At 41.0% G+C, this 25,438-nt stretch overlaps 1 protein-coding gene across 2 annotated transcripts in view; it reads left to right on the top strand.

The window, feature by feature from the left end:
- Positions 1–25,438, top strand: part of LOC126212942 (uncharacterized) — a 485,086-nt gene that overhangs the window by 76,769 nt on the left and 382,879 nt on the right. The window lies entirely within an intron of this gene.

Here is a 25,438-nt window from a genome sequence, read left to right as displayed (position 1 = left end):
TAAAGAGAAATGCCTGAAAAACTTTCAGCAATAAATATCTTCTAGAGTCGTCCACTGTAAGGGAATGACACAAAAATTCACAAAATGTCTTACGTAACTAGTGGGATACTTGGGTACTGGAGTAGTGCTAGTTAGTGTAAGAAAAACATGAAACTAACGAAAATTATTATTTATTTTGAAAAAAATTCTGAGATATCACAATGGCGCTTTTAGTGATGAACTGAACAAGTTGTTTCCGGGTTCTTTTCGGAATGTGAAGTTGCCTCTTTGGTATAGGATTCGCTAATGAAATTTTTATACAAAGTTTAAGATTGTTATTGACTTGGCAGAATGGCTGAGAGCCGTGCCTACTCAACTTGAATAATTATCCTTTAGAACGTTGTTAGGTACATTCGTGGCTGTCACGTGTGAAATGCAGTGAAGTATACTCTTGTGGAGGAAATATGGGGCTCACAATAGCTGTAGCACACAATACCGTAAGCTGCGATGACTGCTGTCTGCGCCGCTCGCTGCTGACAAATAAGATAACTCTCGTTCTATCCGGATTGACCTTCGCCAATCAAACTCTCCCTACGCCTTGATGAACTCAAGGACTCCTATTCGCCCCTAGTCTAACTATGGGCGTCATTACCGGTCAGATAACCAGTCCACTGCGATGCCACTCAAAAATTTGCTCGCAGGCATTTAACTGTCCGTTCACACTGTACAGTAAGTGTGGCGGCCAACACAGTGAACAACGCTTAATCGCAAGGACTCAATATAGAGTCGCACTCTGATTCGCTCTCGACAGAGGTGCTCTCCCAGTGAAGTACTGAGGAGAGACTTGTTCCTCGCTTTTTGAGTACACGTACGAGCGCACACGCTCTCGTTACATGTTCTCGCTCCAAGAGCGACAACGGAACAGCCCCTCTCCACGCCAGACGTGGAGGGGTATATCTCTTGGTCTCTTCCATTACTCCTTCAGCTCAAGGCATCAGGAATAACATCTGCCATTCAGCATTGTTCTTTTAAAACGGGAGAATGACATTTCGTTTAAGGCGACCAATCAGGAAATCTGTACCATCGGCGTTTGGCGTTTGCTGTCTCCCTGTGAAAACCTCTGAAACTGCGTACTATGTTTGTAAAGAATGCGTAGGCTGGGCGCTCCCACACAATGTAGCGGAATTTGCTTTTAAGCCGAACATGGGGTCGTTCTCCCTTTCACTCGGGCAAACGCTGTCTGCTCTACGGGCGGTGACCAGCTGACGTAGATAGGTTGACTCGTCCTCTGAAGGGACCAGCCTCCTGGTGTGTGGTTTGCCTCTCCCGAACTAAAAGCTATTGTGACCATCCGAGGCATTGGTGGTCTGTTGGACTGATGACAGTTTCCTGTCTTTGAACCATTTGTGATCGTCGTGTCTTGAATATGTGTGTTTACGTCGGCCTCAATTATTTTAATCTCAGTGCGCAATTGTGATTTACTTGTTATTTCCATATCGTTTACATGAATTCAGATAACAGTGACTTTATTTTATGGAGTTTGGGTTCGAATGAAGCGTCTTGATGGGTGGAATATGATTGAGAGGGCGGAATGTGTAAGCAATGATGGTCTGGAGACCACGATGTCTTACATGATGGGTCCTATATTATTCCAACTGCACATGTCCCACACCATTACAGGGCCTCCACCAGCTTCAACAGTCCACTGCTGATATACAGGGTCCATGGATTCGTGAGGTTGTCTCCATACCCATACACGTCCATCTGCTTGATAAAATTTGAAACGAGACTCGACCGACCAGGCAACATGCTTCCAGTCATCAACAGTACAGTGCAGTCATCAAGGATACACGAGAAAACCTTTAGCTCCAAAAGCCCATATCGATGACGTTTCGTTGTGTGGTTCGCACACTGACGTTTACTGATAGCACAGCATTGAAATTTGCAGCAATTTGTGGATGGTCGCACTTCTGTCATTGGTCCCGTTCTTGGAGAATCTTTTCCCGACGGGAACGATATCTCATATTTGATGTTTTACCGGATTCCTGATATTCACGGTACACACGTGAAATGGACGTACTGGAAAATCCCTCCTTCATCACTATCGTGAAGATGCTGTGTCCCACCACTCGTGCACCGACTATAACAACACTGAAACTCACATAAATCTTAATAACATGCCATGGTAGCAACAGTAACCGATCTAACAACTGCTTCGGACGCTTGTTCTCTTATGTAGGTCTTTCCGACCGCAGCGCCGTATTCGATCTGTTTACACATCTCTGTATTCGAATACGCATGCCTATACCAGTTTCTTTGGCGCTTCAGTGTATATGGTACTGAAAACGCGTGCCATTTATCATGCAGTAAAGGAAACCATAGAAATATTTGGAGCAGGCATTAAGGTCCAGGGAGTAGAAATAAAAACTATGAAGCTTGCGACTGACATTATAATTCTGTCAGCGACAGCAAAGGACTTTGAATAACAATTGAAATGTATGGACAGTGTGTTGGACAGATGATAAAAGATAAATACCAACAAAAGTAAAACAAGGATACTGGAATGTAGTTGAACTAAAACAGCTGATGCTGAGGGAGTCAGATCAGAAAATGAGACACTTAAAGTAGTAGATGAATTTTGCGAGTTGGGCAGCAAAATAACTGATGTTGGTCGAAGTAGAGAGAATAAAAAATGTAGGCTAGCAAAGGTAAGAAAGAGAGTAGATAGCTCTACATATTTACAGTACCAAAGCAACTAAGTTGGATGGTCTCAGAGGAAAAGTGTTTTTTCTACTATTTTTAATGTTGCTGCTTTCATCTTCCCCAAAATTACTGGTGTGAGTAGACTGGAAATATTGTGGTTTGTTGTTGTCATAGTTTATATATGTTCCTGCTCCTTCATGAATGAATTGATTCATCCAGCACCTCCGATGGCTGTACATTATAATGCAACGCATAGATCACGATGTGAACATCAATGTAAAGTGTGTGTGAGGGGAAGGCGGGGAGGGGGGGGTGGGGGGCGGCCGAGGGAGTATGAAAAGAAAAAGTCTGCTAGTCATGGACTGGAGACTAGATTGAAATAGAGAGGAATTCTTTCTTATACTGTCAAAATATTTTCTGTTACTTTCTTTAAATATTGGTACACAAGTTCTACAATATTTTTAAATGATGTTTTCTTAATTTTAACTGTTAGAATTTTCTTTTCGCGGTTGCAGTTTCCGCATCAAGCTATTTTGAAGAAAAAATTTTCACATACAGGTTTATGTTACACATCAGTGTGCATATTACGTCGTTATAGCTACATATAGCAAGCATACATATCAAAATCTTCTATTTGGAAATGGCTTAGTGCCGAACGATAGCAATTGTTGTTGTAGTTGTTGTGGTCTTCAGTCCTGAGAGTGAATCTGCTTAGTGTATTCATCTCTTAGTCTCCCTCTACGATTTTTACCCTCCACGCTGATCTCCAATACTAAATTGTTGATCGCTTCATACCTCAGAACATGTTGTACCAACTGATCCCTTCTTCTAGTCAAGTTGTGTCACAAATTTCTCTTCTCCCCAGTTCTGTTCAACATGTCCTCATTAGTTATGTGATCTACCCATCTAATCTTCAGCATTCTTCTGTAGCACCATATCTGGAAAGCTTCTATTCTCTTCTTGTCCAAACTATTTATCGTCCATGTTTCACTTCCATACATGGCTACACTCCATACAAATACTTTTAGAAACGACTTCCTGACACATCAATACTCGATGTTAACAAATTTCTCTTCTTTAGAAACGCTTTCCTTGCCCTTGCCTTTCCATCCTCTCTACTTCGACCATCATCAGTTATTTTGCTCCCAAAATAGCAAAAGACATTTACTACTTGAAGTGTCTCATTTCCTAATCTAATTCACTCAGCATCACTTAATTCGGCTACATTCCACTATACTCATTTTGCTTTTGTTGAAGTTCATACTATATCTTCATTTCAAGACACTGTCCATTCCGTTCCACTTTTGCTGTTTCTGACAGAATTACAACGTCATTGGCGGACCTCAAAGTTCTTATTTCTTCTCCATGGATTTTAATACTTAAACCAAATTTTTCTTTTGTTTCCTTTAATGCTTGCTCAATATACAGATTGAATAACATTGGGAATAGGCTACAACCCCTGTCTCACTCCTTTCCCAACCACTGTTTCCCTTTCATGCCACTCGACTCCTATAACTTCCATCTGGTTTCTGTACAAATTGTAACTAGCCATTCGCTCCCTGTATTTTACCCCTTCCACCTTCAGAATTTGAAAGAGAATATTCCAGTCAACATTGTCAAAAGCTTTCTCTAAGTCTACAAATGCTAGAAACGTAGGTTTGCTTTTTCTTAATCTATCTTCTAAGATAAGTCGTAGGGTCAGTATTGCCTCATGTGTTCCAACATTTCAATGGAATCCGAACTGATCTTCCCTGAGGTCGACTTATACCAGTTTTTCCATTCGTCTGTAAAGAATTCGGGTTAATATTTTGCCGCCGTGACTGATTAAACTGATAGTTCAGTAATTTCACATCTGTCAACACCTGCTTTCTTTGGGATTGGTATTATTATATTCTTATTGAAGTCAGAGGGTATTTCGCCTGTCTCATACATCTTCCTCACCAGATGGTAGAGTTTTGTCAGGGCCGCCTCTCCCAAGGCTGTCAGTAGCTCTAATGGGATGTTGTCTACTCCCGGGGCCTTGTTTTGACTTAGTTCTTTCAGTTGTCTGTCAAACTCTGCATGCAGTATCATATCTCCCATTTCATCTTCATCTACACACTCTTCTACTTCCATAATATTCTCCTCAAGTACATCGCCCTTATATAGAACCTCTATATAATCCTTCCACCTTTCTGCTTTCCCTTCTTTGCTTCGCACTTGGTTTCCATCATAGCTCTTGATATTCATACAAGTGGTTCTGTTTTCTCCAAAGGTCTCTTTAATTTTCCTGTAGGCAGTATCTTACTTACCCCTAGTGAGATATGCCTCTACATCCTAACATTTGTCCTCTAGCCATTCTTGCTTAACCATTTGTCGATCTCATTTTTGAGACGTTTGTATTCCTTTTTGCCTACTTCATTTACTGCCTTTTTATATTTTCTCCTTTCATCAGTTAAATTCAATATTTCTTCTGTTACCCAAGGATTTCCACTAGCCCTTGTTCTTTTACCTAATTGATCCTTTGCTGCCTTTACTATTTCATCCCTCAAAGCTACCCATTCTTCTTCTATTGTATTTCTTTCCCCATTCCTGTCAATCGTTTCCTTACACTCTCCCTGAAACCCTCTAGAACCTCTGGTCCGACCTCCTTAAATTCCCACCTTTTTGCAGTTCCTTTAGTTTTAATCTACAGTTCACAACTAACAGATTATGGTCAAAGTCCACATTTGGCCCTGGAAGTGTCTTACAATTTAAAACCTGGTTCCTAAATCTCTGTCTTACCATTATATAATCTACCTCCCATTATCTCTTCTATGTATACAACCTTTTTTCATCATTCTTGTACCAAGTGTTAGGTATGATTAAGTTATGCTCTGTGCAAAATTCTACCAGGCGCCTTCCTCTTTCATTTCTTACCCCATTCCATATTAACCTACTACGTTTCCTTCTCTTCCTTTTGCTACTATCAAATTCCAGTCACCCATGACTATAAAATTTCGTCTCCCTTCACTATCTGAATAACTTCTTTTACCTCTTCATACATTTCATCAATCTCTTCGTCATCTGCAGAGCTAGTTGGCATATAAACTTGTACTACTGTAGTGGGAATAGCCTTCGTGTCTATCTAGGCCACAATAATGCTTCACTATGCTGTTCATAGTAGCTTATTCGGACTCCTATTTTATTATTCGTTATTAAACCTACTCCAGCATTACCCATATTTGATTTTTTATTTATATCCCTGTATTTACCTGACCAGAAGTCTTGTTTCGTCTGCCACCGAACTTCACTAATTCCCACTGCATCTAACTTTAATCTATTTCCCTTTTAAAATTTTCTAACCTCTCTGCCCGATTAAGGGATTTGACGTTCCGTGCTCCGATGTGTAGAACGCCTGTTTTCTTTCTCCTGATAACGACTTCTTCCTGAGTAGTCCCCGCCCAGAGATCCGAATTCCATATACTGATAAAACTATGAGGGTGGTTTGGAAAGTCCTGGAAATGGAACGGAAAAAAGTATTTACATCTTGAAACTTTTTTATTTTTCAATGTAGTCTCCTTGTAGATTAATGCCGTTAGTTCAACCTCGTATTTGCCCCCAGAATGAGATTTTCACTCTGCAGCGGAGTGTGTGCTGATAAGGAAGTAGGAGACGAGGTACTGGCGGAAGTAAAGCTCAGTCGGTAGAGCACATGCCCGCGAAAGGCAAAGGTCCCGAGTTCGAGTCTCGGTCGGGCACACAGTTTTAATCTCGTATTTGTTGCTCCTTAAAGATGCAGCACTATTAAAACTTACCTACATGACGTTATTTGTGAGTTTCCTCTAGGCCTGCAAAATAGTTGTCTACTCTGGCTGTCGATTCTTCGTTTGAAGTGAATCTTCATTCACCAAGGAAAATGTTCAGTTTTGGGAAGAGATGTAAGTCTGACGGAGCCATATCAGGTGAATAAGGCGGGTGTGGCAACAACTCATACTTAGTTCGTGTGCTTTTGCCATGCTGACGGCACATGTGTGCTGGCGCACGTCAAGGGTCGCTGCACCCATCTTCCAGAATTTTTTTTTTAAATTTCTAATTCTTCAGTTTAAATGTGATGTACCCTTTCATATGACATCTGAGAAGTGTGAGCAATTTCATACGCTTTCAATCGGTGATCCTCAAAAATGGTTCAAATGGCTCTGAGCACTATGAGACTTAACATCTGAGGTCATCAGTCCCCTAGAACCTCAAACTACTTAAATCAAACTAACCTAAGGACATCAAACACATCCATGCCCGAGGCAGGATTCGAACCTGCGACCTTAGCAGACTGTAGCGCCTAGAACCACTCGGCCAGTGCGGCCGGCGGTGATCCTCCGTGACCATTTTGTGCACTTTTGCAATGATGTGCAATGACGCATGTTGTCCGAATACTGCACGGATCGTCATCTAGGCTCTCCCTACCAAATTTAAACTCATTTGTCCACTTGGCAACAGTTGAATATGAAGTCCCCAGTGTATTCAGAAAATCGGCCTGAATGTCCTTTGGTTTCACACCGTTCTTTACGAAGCGTTTAATCATTACTCGATTCTCGATTTTTTTTTCCAGCTTCGCAAATCACTACGCATGAACAACCACAGAGCCACGTCACCACCACAGCTCTCTTCCGAGAGCACTGACGTGCCACGTGTTTACAGGCAACAGTCCATATGAATATCACGTGAACAAATCGTTGCGCTAGCGCTGACCTCTAGTGGTGATTCTCAGAACTTTTCAAACCACCCTCGTATTTCGAAGTTGCTGCTTAAAGATGAAGCACTATTAAAACTTGCCCAGGTGAATTTTTTAATAATCGAAAATTATATAAGACGTTATTAAGAAAGTACGAAAAGTCAAACCATAAGGAAATCACCTTATCATGTGTTACCTACCCTGTTTCATAGCTAAGAGACAACTTTCGTATGCCTAGTTTATGCTACCACAACTGTTTGTCTACTACCGTAGAAAATCAAGAGACTTCGAAACTAAATGTGGTATGCAGGTTTGAAATTTTCTTAAAATTATACTTACATTGCAGTTAATAATTTATATCTGTTTCTTCACATCACCACAACACAGTGTAGGAGATACATTCAATAATTTCGAAGCCCTTAAAAACTGTTTGACAATAAACGCATAAAGTATTTATAATTCAGTGATACGTTGGAAAAAGCAAAGCAATTGGTGTTAGTAAGTTCCTCATCTCGAAATGGTTAAGTTTATCATCTGATGGGCTTGGGAAACTAATAGACCGTACGTTTTAAAGTCCATTGTGGTATCCATCAGAGCCAGTCTGCACTACGAAAGTACAGTTTATGTATAACAAGAAAATTGATTTCAAGACATTACACACGATTGAGCACCTAAATTCATACTTTGGGGAACACAATTAAGAGGACGGCAGAGGGAACTTTCATTTGTACTACATATTAGGTTTCTTCTTGTTTTAGACGAATTTGGAGCATTGGAAAAAAATGATTCTTTTGGAACGCTGTCCTTGGAAAGTCATTCGTTTGGAGCCGAATGGAGGGTCCCAGAGAGAGGCTCTGTCGATTCTGTGACGGTCTTTGCTGCAGGTTTCTGGGCCTGCGATATGGGGTGGAGATTTGTAGGATTGCTCTTGAGTGCTCAACACACGGATAGGAAGTACTCAGGTAGCTGAGTAGTTGGACAGTGCACATGGCCTTTTATTTTTAGGCTAGGCCATCCATCCTCAAAGTGAGGAGCGCACCCCTTATCAGTGTGGCGGGGAGGGGTATGGAGAGTAATAGAGGAGGGCGCCGAGTTACATTGAAATATTTGTACTTCATTTTGTCTAAGGAATGAAAAAGATACCGGTGAACAAATATTGCCAGGTTGTCATTCCCATGAACCAAGGCTGGAAGCTCCTCCATCGCTAATCTGCTATCTTATTTTACAAGGACTGACCAGTAGATCCTGTCAGCAGGAAAGCTTGTAAATTAGATGACAGTTTGACGGTGTGGCAGCCACTACCTTGCCATGGCCACCTGAAGAATAATTTGTTAATCACAGACACTGTGACTGTCCATTCGATTTCAGTTAGTCTTCCGAAATCACTTCAATAAGTTAGCTAGAAGTAGAATTCCAGCTCTTCTCCAATGGAAATACACTGAAGAGTCAAAGAAACTGATACACCTGCTGAATATTGTGTAGGGCCCCCGCGAGCACTCCGTGGCAAGGAGTCGACTAATGTCTAAGGTAGTGCTGGAGGGAACTGGCACCATGAACCCTGCAGGGCAGTCCATAAATCCGTTAGAGTACGAGGGGGTGGAGATCTCTTATGAACAGCACGTTGAAAGGCATCCCAGATATGCTGAATAATGTTCATGTCTGACGAGTTTGGTGGCCAGCTAAAGCGTTTAAACACAGATGAGTGATCTTGGATCACTCTTTACCAGTTCTTGCCGTACGGGGTGTCGCATTTTCCTGCTGTATTTGCCCAAGTCCGTGGCAATGCACAATGGAAAACGAATGGATGAATGGATGGAGTTGATCAGACAGGACGTTTACGTACGTTTCACCTAGCAGAGTCGTACCTAGACGTATCAGAAGTCCAATATCACTACAACTTCACACGCCCCATATCATTACAGAGCCTCCACCACCTTGAAGAGCCCGCTGCTGACATGCAGTATCCACGGATTCATGAGGTCTCCATACCCGTGCACGTCCATCCGCTCCATACAATTATATACGACACTCGTCCAACCAGTCATCAACAGTCCAATGTCGGTGTTGACGGGCCCAGGCGAGGTGTAACGTTTCGTGTCATGCAGTCATCAGGGGTACACGAGTGGGCCTTCAGCTCCATATCGATAATGTTTCGTTGAATGGTTGTCACGCTGGCACTTGTTGATGCCCCAGCACTGAGTTCTGCAACAATTTGCAGAAGGGTTGTACTTCTGTCACGTAGAACGATTCTCTTCAGTCGTCGCTTGCCACATTCTTGCACGATCCTTTTGCGGCTGCAGGGATGTCAGAGATCTGATGTTTTACCGGATTCATGACATTCATGGTACACTCGTGAAACGGTCATAAGGGAAAATGCCCCTTTGATCGCTATCTCTGAGATTCTGTGCTCCATCGGTCGTGCGCCGAGTATAAGACCAAGTTCAAACTCACTTGTGATAACCTGCCATTGTAGAAGCGATGACTGAGACAACAACTGCGCCTGGCACTTGTGGTCTCATACAGGCGTTGCCGACTGTAACGCCGTATTCTGGCTGTTTACATATCTCTGTATTTGAATACCGATGGCTATACCTGTTTCTTTGGCGCTTCAGTGTAATATTAGTGGTATGCTGTCTGACACTGTCAATCGGTTAAAAGTCTAAGAGTAGCCTTCCGAGGAAATGTGAGTGAAGACATGAGGTTATAAGTAGGGAAAGTGAATGGCTTACTAGTGTTTACTTGGTAAATTGTAGGGAAGTGTAGCTCACCTACATAGGAGATGACTAGTGCGAGCACTAGTGCGGCCAATTCTACAAATGAACCGAAGACGACCATCCTCCTTCCCCAAACCTGTCATTACAAGCTTGTCCCACCTCATATCGCTCTCCAATGTTACGCCCAAATATTTGTCTCTCTACCGTTCCATTCTCGAACGGCACGCGGGAAAAAGGACCACTAAAATTTTTCCGTGCAAGCTCTGATTCCTCTTATTTTATCGTGATCATCATTTTTCCCTATGTAGGTGAGTGCCAACAGAATGTTTTCGCAATAGGAGGAGAAAACTGGTGATTGAAATTTCATGAGAAGATCCTGTCGCAAGGAAAAACGCCTTTAGAATGAGATTTTCACTCTGCAGCGGAGTGTGCACTGTAAAGCACTCCTGTAAAGTTTGGTAGGTAGGAGGCGAGGTACTGGCAGAAGTAAAGCTGTGAGGACGGCATGTGAGTCGTGCTTGGGAAGCTCAGTTGGTAGAGCACTTGCCCGTGAAAGGCAAAGGTCCCGAGTTCGAGTCTCGGTCCGGCACACAGTTTTAATCTGCCAGGAAGTTTCAAAAACGCGTTTCTTTTAATCATTGCCACTCGAATTCACGTGTCATGTCTGTGACACTATCTCCACTATTTTGCGATAATACAAAAGGAGCTGCCCTTCGTTGTACTTTTTCGATGTTATCCGTCAGTCCCACCTTATGCGGATCCCATACCGCACAGCAGTACTCCAGAATAGGGCGGACAAGCATAGTGTGAGCAGTCTCTTTGGTAGACCTGTTGCACCTTCTAAGTGTTCTGCCAATGAATCGCAGTCTTCGGTTTGCTCTACCTATAATATTATCTATGTGATAGTTTCAATTTAGGTTATTTGTAATTGTAATCCCTAAGTATTTAGTAGCTGGGGTGTTTGGGAACCCATCAGTTCAGATTAAAGGAAGACATCGAAGCAATTGAGAACTACGCTGCTACACGCGTTAGCATAAGGTTCAATTATCACGTGAATAGTTCGGAGCAGCTTCGTGAACTAAAATGGGAACTCCTCGAGGGAAGAAGAGGTACGTTTCGCGAACCACTATAGAGAAAATTTACAAAACGGGCACTTCCGGCTGACTGCAGAACGATTCTTCTGCTGACACGGTACGTTTCGCTAAAAGACAAGATACGAGAAGTTAGTGCTCGTACTGTGGCATATGGACGGTTGTTTCTCCCACACTCAATTTCCGAGTTGAACAGGAAAGGAGATGACCAGTAATGGTTCAACGTACCATCGGCCACACGCTGTATGGTGGTCTCCAGATAATGTGTGTGGACGTCAAACTGTTGTGCAGCTACCTTCCTTTATTTGTATCGATAATCTTCACCTGTAAGTTGATCGTTTGAGGATTTGTCATTCCTACCCGTGCTGAGAGGGTAAGCCTGGTATCTTCCCTGATAGTACCCTGCTAGACGGCAGGTTGGCCAGCACGGTGAAGCTCCATTCGTGAAGACGGCGGCTCAAATCCCCCTGCCGCACGTTTCATGTTTAGTTTTTTCAGGATTTCCCTAAAGTCGCTCTAGCGTCAGATCGTTGTTGCAGAAGCAACGAAAAAAGCATGCCAAATCTAAAAGAACGCAAAATCCCCAATATTGGCAAAGTTTTACAGAAGTTCGAAACATGGCCGGTACTTCAATGAGAGATGCTTTTAATAATTTCCACAACGGAAGTCTGTCTCGAAATCTGGCAGAAAACCCAAAGAGATTCTGGTCATACACAAAGCAGACCAGTGGCAAGACGCAATCAGTACCTTCACTGCGCGATAAAAACGGTGAAGTCACTGATGAGAGTGCGACGAAAGCAGAGTTATCAAATACGATTTTCCGAAACTCCTTCACCAAAGAAGACGAAGTAAATATTCCTGAATTCCAATCAAGAACAACTGCCAAGATGAGAAATATAGAAGTAGATATCCTCGTTGTAACGAAGCAGCTTAAATCACTTAAAAAAGGCAAGGCCTCCGGTCCACATTGTATACCAGTCAGGTTCCTCTCAGAGTATGCAGATAAAATAGCTCCATATTTAGCAATTATATACAACCACTCGCTCACAGAAAGATACGTACCGAAAGACTGAAAAATTGCTCAAATCACACCAATACCCAAAAAGGGAAGTAGGAGTAATCCGCTGAATTACAGGCCTATATCACTAACGTAGATCTGCAGTAGGGATTTAGAACATATACTGTGTTCGAACATTATGAAGTTCCTCGAAGAAAACGATTTATTGACATATAGTCAGCATGGATTCAGAAAATATCTTTTTTGTGAAACACAACTAGCTCTCTTACTCATGAAGTAATAAGTACTATCAACAGGGGATGTCAAATTCATTCCATATTTTTAGATTTCCAGAAGGCTTTCACCACCATTCCTCACAAGCGTCTTTTAACCAAACTGCGTGCCTACGGAGTATCGCCTCAGTTGTGCGACTGGATTCGTGATTTCCTGTCAGAAAGGTCACAGTCATCGAGTAAAACAGAAGTAATATCCGGCGTTCCCCAAGTAAGTGTTATAGGCCCTCTATTGTTCCTGATCTATATTAACGACATAGGAGACAGTCTGAGAAGCCGTCTTAGATTGTTTGCAGATGATGTTGTCATTTACCGTCTTGTACAGTCATCAAATGATCAAAACGACGTACAAAATGATTTAGATATCTGTACGTGCGAAAAGTGGCTATTGACCCTGAATAAAGAAAAGTGCGAAGTTATTCACATGAATACTAAAAGAAATCAGCTAAATTTCGATTACGTGATAAGTCACACAAATATGAGGGCTGTAAATTCAACTAAATACTTAGGGATTACAATTACAAATAACCTAAATGGGAACGATCATATAGATAATATTGTGAGTAGAGCAAACCCAAGACTGCGATACATTGGCAGAACACTTAGAAGGTGCAACAGGTCTACCAAAGAGACTGCTTACACTACGGTTGTCCGCCCTATACTGGAGTACTGCTGTGCGGTATGGGATCCGCATCAGGTGGGACTCACGGATGACATCGAAAAAGTACAAAGAAGGGCAGCTCGTTTTGTATTATCGCGAAATAGGGGAGATAGTGTCACAGACATGATCCCTGAATTGGAGTGGCAATGATTAAAACAACGGCGTTTTTCGTTGCGACGGGATCTTCTCATGAAATTTCAATCACCAGTTTTCTCCTCCAGTTGCGAAAACATTCTGTTGGCACCCACCTTCATAGGGAGAAATGATCATCATGATAAAATAAGAGAAATCAGGGCTTGAACGGAAAAATTTAAGTGGTCGTTTTTCCCGCGTGCCGTTCGAGAGTGGAACGGTAGAGAGACAAATATTTGGGCGTAACATTGGAGAGCGATATGAAGTGGGACAAGTATGTAATGACAGTGGTGGGGAAGGCGGATAGTCGTCTTCGGTTCATTGGTAGAATTCTGGGAAGGTGTGGTTCATCTGTAAAGGAGACCGATTATAGAACACTAATACGACCTATTCTTGAGTACTGCTCGAGTATTTGGGATCCCTATCAGATCGGATTGAAGGAGGACATAGAAGCAATTCAGAGGCGGGCTCCTAGATGTGTTACTGGTAGTTTTGATCATCACGCGAGTGTTACGGAAATGCTTCAGGAACTCGGGTGGGAGTCTCTGGAGGAAAGGAGGCGTTCGTTTCGTGAATCGCTTCTGAGGAAATTTAGAGAACCAACATTTGAGGCTGACTTCAGTACAATTTTACTGCCGCTAACTTATATTTCGCTGAAAGACCAGAAAGATAAGAGAGATTAGGGCTCGTTCAGAGGCATGTAGGCAGTCATTTTTCCCTCATTCTGTTTGGGATTGGAACAGGGAGAGAAGATGCTAGTTGTGGTACGAGGTACCCTCCGCCACGCACCGTAAGTATTGCGGAGTATGTATGTAGATGTAGATGTAGATGTAGGTGGTTCATTGAACCCTCTTCCAGGCACTTTATTGTGAATAGCAGAGTAATTACATAGATGTAGATGTAGGGAGCTACCGGTGTGGTACCCTTGAAAGGGCGTGGCCGATTTCGTTCCTCTTCCTTTCATAATCCGAGCTTGCGCTCCATCTCTAATGAGCTCCCTGTTGACAGGACGTTAAACTATGATATTCCTTCTTTCTTAAGGTTCTGCAGCTCAGTCGGTAGAGATCGGAACCCTTGTAGGATCACTTTGTCCGTGTGTCTATCTTCCTGCTTGGCTCTTAAGAACCCTATTTCTCTGGAACAGGTAGACGTATCAAGTCTCTCCATGGTATAAAAGATTTAAGCTTCTACAATGAAGCGTCAAAGCCACTGGTATAGGCATGCCTATTCAAATACAGAGACACGTAAAGAGCCAGAACACTGCGCTGCGGTCGGGAACGCCTATATAGGACAACAAGTGTCAGGCGCAGATCCGTTACTGCTGCTACAATGGCAGGTTATCAAGATATAAGTTCGTTTGGACGTCGGTTTGCAGTAGGGTTTTTGAGCATATACAGTATTCAAACATTATGAATCACCTGGAAGGGAACGATCTATCGATACGTAATCAGCATGGTTTCAGGAAACATCGTTCTTGTGCAACGCAGCTAGCTCTTTATTTTCACGAAGTAATGGCAGCTATCGACAGGGGATCTCAAGTTGATTCAGTATTTCTAGATTTCCGGAAAGCTTTTGACAACGTTCCTCACAAGCGACTTCTAATCAAGCTGCGGGTCTATGGGGTGTCGTCTCAGTTGTGCGACTGGATTCGTGATTTCCTGTCAGGAAGGTCGCAGTTCGTAGTAATAGACGGCAAATCATCGAGTAAAACTGAAGTGATATCAGGTGTTCCCCAGGGAAGCGTCCTGGGACCTCTGCTGTTCCTGATCTATATAAATGACCTGGGTGACAATCTAAGCAGTTCTCTTAGGTGGTTCGCAGATGATGCTGTAATTTACCGTCTAGTAAGGTCATCTGAAGACCAGTATCAGTTGCAAAGCGATTTAGAGAAGTTTGCTGTATGGTGTGGCAGGTGGCAGTTGACACAAAATAACGAAAAGTGTGAGGTGATCCGCATGAGTTCCAAAAGAAATCCGTTGGAAATCGATTACTCGATAAATAGTACATATCTCAAGACTGTCAAATCAACTAAGAAACTGGGTGTTAAAATTACGAACAACTTGTTCGAAAGACCACACAGATAATATTGTGGGGAAGGCGAGCCGAAGGTTGCGTTTCATTGGCAGGACACTTGGAAGATGCAAGTCCACTAAAGAGGCGGCTTACACTACACTCGTTCGTTCTCTGTTGGAATATTGCTGCGCTGTGTGGGATCCTTACCAGGTGGGATTGACGGAGGACATCGAAAGGGTGCAAAAAAGGGCAGCTCGTTTTGTATTATCACGTAATAGGGGAGAGAGTGTGGCAGATATGGTACGCGAGTTGGGATGTAAGTCATTAAAGCAAAGACGTTTTCCGTTGCGGCGAGATCTATGTACAAAATTTCAGTCGCCAACTTTCTCTTCCGAATGCAAAAATATTTTGTTGAGCCCAACCAACCTACATAGGTAGGAATGATCATCAAAATAAAATTAGAGAAATCAGAGCTCGAACAGAAAGGTTTAGGTGTTCGTTTTTACCGCGCGCTGTTTGGGATTGGAATGGTAGAGGGATAGTATGATTGTGGTTCGATGAACCCTGTGCCAAGCACTGAAATCTGAATTACAGAGTTACCATGTAGATGTAGATGTAGATGTAGATGGTGTTATATGCGGTGCAACAGCGATGGGGCTCATCTCCGATGTAACGATGAAGTGGGGATTTTCCCGTACGACCATTTCACGAGCGTACTGTCAATATCAGGTATCGGCTAAAACATCAAATCTCCGACATCGCAGCGGGCGGAAAATGATACTACAAGTAAGGGACCAACGCCGACTGAAGAGAATTGTTCCACCAGACGGAAGTGCAAGCCTTTCGCAAACTGGTGCAGATTTCAGTGCTGGTCCACCAACACGCGACAGTGTGCGAACCATTCGACGAAACATCACTGATATGGGCTTTCGGAGCCGAAGGTCCACTCGTGTATCGTCGATGACTGCACGACACAGAGCTGGGCCCGTCAACACTGACATTGGATTGTTGATGACTGGAAATGTGTTGTCTGGTCGGACGAATCTCGTTTCAAATTGTATCGAGCGCATGGCCGTGTATGAATTTGGAGATAATCTCACGGCTCCATAGACCCTGCGTATCAGCAGGGAACTGTTCAAGCTGGCGGAGGCTCTGCTGTGGTGTGGGGCGTTCTGGCGTTAGGAACTTGCTTATACCGTATAACAAATAGTAGTAAATAATAATAGTGATGCTGTCACTATTTGTTGGTAATATTTACTGGCAAAATGCAACCTAACACCAGATTGCGTACTTAGGGCTATCCTGTGTGGCCGTTTTTCAGTACGACTTGAAAAGAGAGAGAGATTATTAATTGAACACCGATGCGTCAGTTCTCGATTATGTTCAGGAGACGTACGGATTGATTACGCGAATAATTGATCTTTTGACCCGGATTGCCTTCACGCGATCAGAATCTTCGATGAAAATGCCTAAGGGACCTATTTGAATATAAAAATGGAAATGAAAGCACATTAGTGGAATTTCGTAAGAGAAAGATTAACAGATCGGAAATTGAACACATTAGTGGTCTCCCAGATACAATCGAGACACCGCGATAAAGAGCGAACCTGTAACAAAGCTCGTATATAATTTGAACATCATTTTTGGTTAGTGAAAAAAAAGAATAAGAAGAAAATTACTGCATCGTAAAATCTTAATATATTTTGAACAAATTGGCTTTAAACTTCTACACATTGACAAATACACAATAAACGCATGACTTACATCTGATATTACTTTTGTAAATCGCACAGTCCAATAATCGCTGCTTTGTCAGTCCGTTCCTTCTTAAAAATTAATTGTCCTTGCGTGTGCGTAAGTACATTGTATCCACACCCGAGTTACCGGAATGTTTGTTCGTCGTTTCACATAGTTTTTACACAAAATTAAAATATAACTTGTAGCAATGCTATGTAGTGCGTCTTAAATGCCAGTGACCAAAAATACAAGTGATAATGAAATCTCTAGAATATTTCTTAACAAAAGATAGATTGATCTTTCTTCTGTTTCGCAGCTTCTTGCTATCAAGAGCTACGGCAATGATTTTAAATATCTGCCCCAGGGGTCATAGTGTTTATTTAGAGTATTTAAACGCTGCACGCGCGTTTTGGTATAGGCGCACATTATAGAAATATTTCGTCTCTGCTTTCGCGCTGTGATGCTTAGCATCTTTACAAACTACAGCTCGTTGGCTGTCCTTTTCTTTAATGACAAATGTCTCACATGCTAAGTAGCTGAAATCCAATAACATTACAGTGTGTGCAGTTCGAGTGGTATGGGACTCCTGATAAGTCTAGATACGACTCCGACAGCTGACACGTACATAAATATCCTGTCTTTTCACCTGCATTCATCCATGTCCATTGCGCATTCCGACGTAGTTGGGCAACTCCAGCAGGACAATGCAACACCTCATATGCCCAGAATTCCTACAGAGTGGCTGCAGGATCAGTCTGAGCGCGTGCAGCTGGAGTGACGAGGGGCCTTTGATACGTCTAGATACGACTCTGACAGGTGACACGTACGTAAGGATCCTGTGTGATCACCAGCATCCATTCATGTCCATTGTGCATTCAGACTGATTTGGGCATTTCCAGCAGGACGATGCGACACCCCACAGGTTCAGAATTGCTACAGAGTGGCTCCAGGAACACTCCTTTGAGCACTTCCGATGACAACCAAACTCCTCAGACACGAACATTATTGAGCATATCTGGGATACCTTGAGACGTGCTGTTGAGAGGAGATATCCACCCCATCATACTCTTACGGATTTGTGGACCACCCTGCAGGAATCATGGTGCAGTTACCTTTAGCAGTTCTTCAGACATTAGTTAAGTCCATGCCACGTTGTGTAGCGGCAGTTCTTTGTGCTCGCAGGGGCAGGTATACCAGTTTCTTTTGCTTTTCAGTGTAAGTTAAATCCAAAGGTGTGGCCATGTATGTCACATTTCAAAATACTCTCTCATCAAAACTTATAGGGAAGAACTTGAAATTGACCTAGAATCATAAAATTTGGCAAGAATTAAGGGTTCACAGTACAAGTAAGAGAAAAAAATTGAAAATATTAATGTGCAATTCTATCATACGAAAAATGTATTTTTTTTCATTTCTTTACCGTCTGTCTCAGTTAAGATTCCTTTTCCTCAGGAATAGGCAGATCTATGAAGTTGAAATGTATGTCACGTACTAAGGTCAACGGTTTCTTTGCAATGTACAATAATAAAGCTTTAAAGTCAATGCATTCAAAACATGAGGCCATTTATCTGCCAGATGTTGATATATTGCCAGTATCGTTATCGATAAACGGCGAAAATTCTCGATTCTGGGTATGGATAAACTATCTATGTACTTAATTAAGTTCGTACTGAATGGTCAGTGCTCGAGTCCTACTCATCAGTTTCGACTGAAGCACTCTGACGAGACTGAACATTTTGCAACTTTCTGGCATCTATAAAACACCTGGGAGTTAGGGAAAACAGTGTATCGCAAAACATTACCGCTACAGAGCAAGGCTAAAGTGGAATACCACCATAGCACTAACTCAGATAAAATGAAAAATAAAAATAAAAGAAATTTATTGATCGGCCATGTTGTTAAATACATATTTAATAATGTCATAATGCAACATAACGTTTTTACTCTAATATCTAAGCTACTTACTATTTATTTTATTTTATTTATTTAACTTGGTCTGATTAGAGCCATCAGACCCTCTTTCACATCGGACCAGGTTTCACAAATACAGTGCCTTTCTTACATCATAGTTACCAAGAAATAACAATTTTAATATGATAGATGGTCTGAGTGTCTGAAGTGGCAAGGATGAATAAATTACGCTAACTGTGAACTTATAAAGTTAGTACTGTCAGTACTTGTAATGCTACAGCTGCTGCGACTAACAGTGATAACAGTAGTAATAAAAATAATGACAATGAAAATGACAGTAATGATAGAGAAGAATTTTTAGGTGTATGAAGTAGACGTTTTCTGATACAGCGAGTTCTGGGGCAAGGAAATTTAAGGAGACTGCACCGCCTAAGAATACTGGGATATTGGGAAGAATGATGTACAATGCAAAGGGCTACGTAAGGGGGGCAATGGTAATAATTGTTGTTTCTTGAGTCGATATGTCAGTAACTGTCGACTGAAGCTGGAGTTGTTACTCATTTCTCTAATATAATGGGGGAGGTCAATCCAAAGCCGAGTTGCTGTGCATGGGGGCTTAGTTAAAATAAAATGCAAATAATTTTATTTTTTTGATTTAGTAGGTGTCTGTCCGGTTACGTAGTCTCGTAAACGGTTGGCCCTGACTAGTATTATTACGCAATATGACTGCACAGAACAACAACAAAGACTGAAATGAAAATTTTCGTTAACACAATTAATTAATTAAGTCCCCAGCGACTATAAAACCTACGAAACCAAAGCACAAGTATAACTGTTCTGTGTGTGGAAGTGTGATTCAATGTACGCATCTGGCACGTTTCTTCTTCAATAACACAAGAATTTTTAAATATCATTTATACTGAATTAATTAAATAAAATAGAATTACCATAATTACTCAAAAAAAACCAGAATTACACTCTAATCCAAGAACACAACCCAGATGCTTTGTTGACTGAACCTGTAATGACGCATTATTCAGGACATTGAAAAAATGAAAAAAAGAAATAAAAAGAATATTTTACCTTCATATATATTGACGAAAAGCACTCTGATCATTACAATATTTCCATTCGAACAACATCTGCTGTCTAGCCCATCAAACAACTGCATAAAACATGGAACAAGCACTCCTTACTACAACATCTCGACAAGCACTGCCCACTAGCACATCTCAACACGAACTGACTACTACGAGTCCTCGACAAACACTGCCAGTGGAGGCGGCGGAACAATACTCTCTAGCGCGATCTCTGGCGCTGTGGCTCAGTGTAGCCACCTTTCATATGCCCCTCCTCCACAGGCTAGAATTTGATGATATTTTTGCCAGTATTGGTGGTGAAAATACCACCAAATTCGTCAAAAAATTCAGACAAAAATAAAAGATAATATTAATATGTAAATATCATATAACTAGATAAAAGTTTGGCTTTGCACTGACCTTTCAATAACCTAATATATAGAATACAGTAAGCAACACAAATTCTTTCATACATGTGACTTTACATAATAGTTTACACAAGTATTATGTGGTTAAACAGTTCAATCAATAGCGTCAGCAATGACGAATATGTGCAGGTAAGAGTCTCATAACTTTTCACAAACAGTTATACACAAAAAAATCAGTTTATACAAATGTTCACATAAAATGCTTTCCATAGCTTAAGAAACAAGTAGTTGACAGTTCCAGCAGTAGCACCCAGCAATGGTCAACAGGCGCAAATATCAACAAGTGACATCATTTTAGTAGAATCAGTTCCATCAGTGGCACCCAGCAATGTTGAACAGGTGCTACAGCAACAAGTGACACCATTTCAGTAGAAGCAGTCCATCAGTGGCACCCAGCAATGTTGAGCAGGTGCAGACACCAACAAGTGACATCATTTCAGTAGAAGCAGTCCATCAGTGGCACCCAGCAATGTTGAGCAGGTGCAGACACCAACAAGTGACATCATTTCAGTAGAAGCAATTCCATCAGTGGCACCCAGTAATGTTGAACAGGTGCAGACACCAACAAGTGACATTATTTTAGTAGAAGCAGTCCATCAGTGGCACCCAGCAATGTTGAGCAGGTGCAGACACCAACAAGTGACATCATTTCAGTAGAAGCAGTCCATCAGTGGCACCCAGCATTGTTGAGCAAGTGCAGACATCAACAGGTGACATCTTTTCAGTAGAAGCACTCCATCAGTGGCACCCAGCAATGTTGAACAGGTGCAGACACCAAGAAGTGATATCATTCATCAGGAACAGTTCCATTAGTGGCACCCAGCAATGTTGAGTAGGTGCAGACAGCAACAAGTGACATCATTTCAGTAGAAGCAGTCCATCAGTGGCACCCAGCAATGTTGAGCAGGTGCTGACCGCAGTCCATAATATTCACTATCACTAATCACACTGTTCATCAGCAGAAATTAAACATGTCATAGTGGCACCAATCATGTAGAAAAAATGCAAGTAACAGTCCATAATATTCACTATCACTAATCAGTCAGTTAATCAAAGTTCATTAGCACAAATTAAACATTTCCAAGTGGCATCCATTATGTTGAACAAGTGCAGGTAACAGTCCATAATATTCACTATCACTAATCAGACAGTTCATCAAAGTTCATTAGCAGAAATTAAACATTTTCAAGTGGCACCCACCAATGTTAAACAGGTGCAAGCACGAAATACAGTTTGAATGCACACACAATTGCTTTTACAAAATTATCATCAATGCTCTTACACTAAACATACTAATAATAATAAACACACAAATGATTTCAGATAATTGTCATATTAAATATTACAAATACACAAATATCAGTAAAGCTATAATATTTATGGGTGTCAGTGCAAGCCACAACAAACAAGTAAAATAATATTTAGGAGATAGGTTGGGATCACTTCTCTGGGATTATAAAAGGAAAACACACAAAACACACCCACTCATCTTTCATCCAAATTTAGTGCTACTGTGTAGTTGAATAGTGTTAACTGTGTAAATGCAATTCTGTCAAAATTTTATGTTCATCATGTGTATCAAGTAGTAGTGGCAGCAATGTATAACAGTCAATAATAGTTAGTCAACGTCATAGTCATCATGTCAAGTCCAATGTTTGCCAAGCCAGCTCAAAATGTACGGTTGCTGCACAACTGTAAGTGTGCCAAGATATGCAATTACTTCCTCTCTCCAAAAAAAAGCATATACTGCTTAGTGATTTAACAAAGTGTGTGTGTAGACAATCTTCCTTCTACTTGAGTGTTCTAGTCTGCTATCTTCATCCTCCTTGTTCCATATAGACCAACAAAAAAACAATATGCTCCTCACTTACTTTACCTCTTATCCACCAAATTCCAATAATCATCAGCATCACATAATCTCAAAACTTCAATAATACCTCATACGTCGATACATATAAACCTTATCATCAATAATACCTCTTCAATACGTCGATACATATAAACCTTATCATCAATATCATTTACCTTACCTCTTGTCCACGAAAACTCCAATAATCATCATCATCACTTAATCTTAATACTTCAATAATACCTCTTCAATACGTCGATACATATAAACCTCAGCACCAATATCATGTCACTTCCATAAGAACTCTTTCCTCTAGTCAGTCTCCTCGAACAAGTACAGACAAAATCCTAGTGCAAACTTCAATTCGGCATCCCATACAATCCGAAGACACAGTGTCCACACACAACCTCTGTGTAATCCATCTGACCCAAATCTTCTACTCATTATGCCTCATAAAATATTTTGGTTACCTTGTCCATCATTAAATAAAAGAAATGCATACATGACCTCTAACAGACTTAGTTCGAATAACTCTCAGTAATTAAGTACGATTACGGAGTGTGAATGATCATAATATTTCAGTGTGTACACCACTTCAAGAATTATGGCAAACAGAAGCAAACATGTGGAGTATTTCTTGTGTCAAGTGTCACTTCCTATTTCAATTGCTCACGAAAAATGCTGTGTAATAACTGTCAATGGTCTAACCTAGTGTTGGTATGTCATGTCGTTAGCTTCCTTCCTATTAGCATAAATTTATACAGCTTCCATAAAACCTCCAGCTCATGTGACTTCTATGAAGTTTCTTGTACTAATGTCGTTCGTCGAATCATAGCAGTTCATTTTCTTATCTTAAAAATATCAGGCACTGAGCGTAAGCAAAACATGCAATAGCGAGTAAATATACCAGTAGCGAACAGAATGTCAACAAGTGGATGCAGCACAATTCCTACAACGAGGCTCTGCCAAGCGAACAATCTATAATTAATACCATAATGTGACCTAAACTCTATGTTCAAACACAGTATATCAGCATTTCTATATACCAAATTAAAGAGTAGTTATGACAACAAACAGAAATATATAAATATGCAATCCATACGCAAAGCAGCAAATATGTATCTTACATAATAAACGGGCCATTATCATCATATCAGCATAAGGAAATAAATGTTCATACGTAATATTAATAAGTAAACATGAAGGCGCAAACAGATAAATCACAAAGTATAACTTACATACATAACCACAGTCAGCACAATTAATCAGTGGACAATTACAATTTAAATAAATAAGCATAGCAGGCACATAATAAAAAAATATGACATCAGTGAAAAGGCATAGCAGCCAAGCGATGCATAATATACATAAGTAACAACACTGTTCATTAATCAATAATTGTCAAAATCAGCAAATGTACACAAGCACGTCGCTTCACAAGTAAATACATAGAACATAAAATTTAGCACAAAGTATGAATCACGTAATCGCGAGCAGCAAATTACATCTAAAATATGTACCTAAGTGGACTTATGTTACCTGAAAAATAAACTCAATTAACAGTTACCTTTTTTAGTTTATTACTTTTTTCTTCGAAATTACATTCTTCCTGAAATTTTCTCGATAGCAAGTCCTCTTAACGCCGGACACACACAGAATTTACCTGAAGGTCTTAAATATTTTATACAACTGTATCCTGAAAAATACTGAACGTTAATAACATAATTCATCAAGTTACTATAGCTTTATACTGAATTTAGTCGGAGAAATTAGACTGTGTATTTGTTTACCACTGTCAGTGCATTCGCACTGAGCGCTCGATCAGCTGTAGGCGCGTGACGTAGGAGGTGATTGTTTGCGGTCAACGACTGCCTTGTGCGGCGCGCAGACTTCACTGTTGCTTTGAGTATCTGCCGCCGCCGGAACACGGCGCGGTATCCTTGTACTCTCCGCATGTTTACGTATAACTGTTGATTTCTCAAAAGTATGTCATTCCACAAAAATTTTAACGCTCGATATATGATGTATTCCCTCAGAGCGTCGAGATTTAAGAGTTTCTACTTCAACAGTGTTATCATGTATAATTTTGCGAATTCTGTATGCAGAAAAAATTTGCGACACAAGCCTTTTCCTTTATGAGACAAACTATGAGATTTAATTAACACCTTCTGACCAACTGACAAGATTTTTAAACGACCAGAACGTTTAGCTAATTTCTCTCTTCTAGCAGCCGCAGACGCAATATTTCGTAGAGCCAGGTTCACAACTTCGGAATGCCGCAGTTTCCATGAAGGCGGAAAAGGAACAATTTCAGAAATGCAATTTGACGGTGCTTTGTTCTTTAATATCAATAGAGGCGGTAAAGAAGTTGAGTCATTAGGGAGTTCATTCAGAATGTTTTGAAAAATATGAAGATACTGATCCCAAGTTCTGTGATTCTGATGACAATAAAGACGACACAATTTATTGATTTCCTTCATCCATCTCTCTGAAGGATTAGATTGAGGGTGAAAAAGTGAAATAAAAATTGGTTTAATCTTACGACGCCGTAAAGTACGAAGCCAAATTTTAGAGCGAAACTGTGATCCATTATCTGATATAACCTTATCAACATGACCCACTTCTTTAAGAAAATGTTTGATGAAAGCATTAGATACTGAACGAGCTGTTGCTTTGCGTAAAGTTGTAAAACACACATATTTTGATGTCAATTCCACTGCTACGAAAATGTACGCAAAACCATTAGTAGAACGAACCACTGGACCGAACAAATCGACTGCAGCCATGTCCTTTAATTTCGCTGGAATGATAGGAAACAACGGTGCTCTGTGAGAAACAGTTGGCGGCTTAGCCTTTTGACATAATTTGCATTTGGCAAGAACAGATCGAATACGTTTTTCCATATTACTGAAGTAACAATTTTCTCGTAATTTATGAAAGCATTTTCTGGGACCAAAATGTGCATAACTGAAATGTGTAAACGAAGTGTGGCCAAATCATCCAATCTAACAAAGCGTCTAAGAAAATTACAGACACCAAGGAAACTACGAACATCACGTTTTGTAGTAGGAACATCATAATTACGAATAGCGTCTAATTTCTCTGGATCAGGAAGAATACCTTCTGTAGAAATAAGGTGACCGAGACATTTCACCTGAGAA

This window comes from Schistocerca nitens, chromosome 11, assembly GCF_023898315.1.
Source record: "Schistocerca nitens isolate TAMUIC-IGC-003100 chromosome 11, iqSchNite1.1, whole genome shotgun sequence".
In the NCBI taxonomy this organism is placed as follows: domain Eukaryota; kingdom Metazoa; phylum Arthropoda; class Insecta; order Orthoptera; family Acrididae; genus Schistocerca; species Schistocerca nitens.
This window is presented reverse-complemented; position numbering and strand designations above follow the sequence as displayed.